This window comes from Amblyomma americanum, chromosome 5, assembly GCF_052857255.1.
Source record: "Amblyomma americanum isolate KBUSLIRL-KWMA chromosome 5, ASM5285725v1, whole genome shotgun sequence".
Classification (NCBI taxonomy): Eukaryota; Metazoa; Arthropoda; class Arachnida; order Ixodida; family Ixodidae; genus Amblyomma; species Amblyomma americanum.
In genome coordinates this window covers 133,009,513-133,010,248 of record NC_135501.1, presented here as the reverse complement: position 1 = coordinate 133,010,248, position 736 = coordinate 133,009,513, and the positions used below count along the sequence as shown (strand labels likewise).

The 736-nt window shown below is 43.1% G+C and overlaps 1 non-coding gene across 1 annotated transcript; it reads left to right on the top strand.

The window, feature by feature from the left end:
• Positions 1-275: 275 nt before the first annotated feature.
• Positions 276-381, top strand: LOC144135584 (U6 spliceosomal RNA). Its single transcript, XR_013315533.1, has one exon. It is a non-coding gene; the product is annotated as a U6 spliceosomal RNA (small nuclear RNA).
• The last annotated feature ends 355 nt before the right edge of the window (positions 382-736 follow it).

Here is a 736-nt window from a genome sequence, read left to right as displayed (position 1 = left end):
GGGGCGTGCAATAATAATAATAATAATAATAATAATAATAATAATAATAATAATTGGTTTTTAGGGCAAGGAAATGGCACAGTATCTGTCTCGTATATCGTTGGACACCTAAACCGTGCCGTGAGGGAAGGATTGAAGGCGGGAGTGAAAGAAGAAAGGATGCAAGAGATGCCGTAGTCGAGGGCTCCGGAATATTTTCGACCCCCTGGGGATCACTAACGTGCACTGACATCGCACAGCACACGGGCGCCTTAACGTTTTGCCTCCATAAAAATGTTTTGCCTCCAAAGTACATATGCTAAAATTGGAACGATACAGAGAATATTAGCATGGCCCCTGCTCAAGGACGACACAAAAAATCGTGAAGCGAAAGCAAGTCGGTTGTACTTCCAAAGTACATATACTAAAACTGGGCATGGAATCAACCGCGCATTTTGGTGAGACCGGACTCACAGTAAAATAAAATGCGATTTTAAGATAAATTTTACTTTTTTACATTATTACGGTTTTATTTGTGGGCCTGGTACTGTAGTGCCCAAACTGGCACGCGCAGCTTGGAAACATGCTGCAGGTATGTTTATTTGAATTATTTCGTCTGCTGCCAGCGGAGAGTTTTCTTTGTTCTTCCTGGGCGCCATAAGTTGTCTTCCCTCGGATCCACTTAAACTATGACGACAGTACTGGCGCTATAGCTTCGCTTACGTTCTCCCAGTTAGCGTAGTACGAACCCATTTAG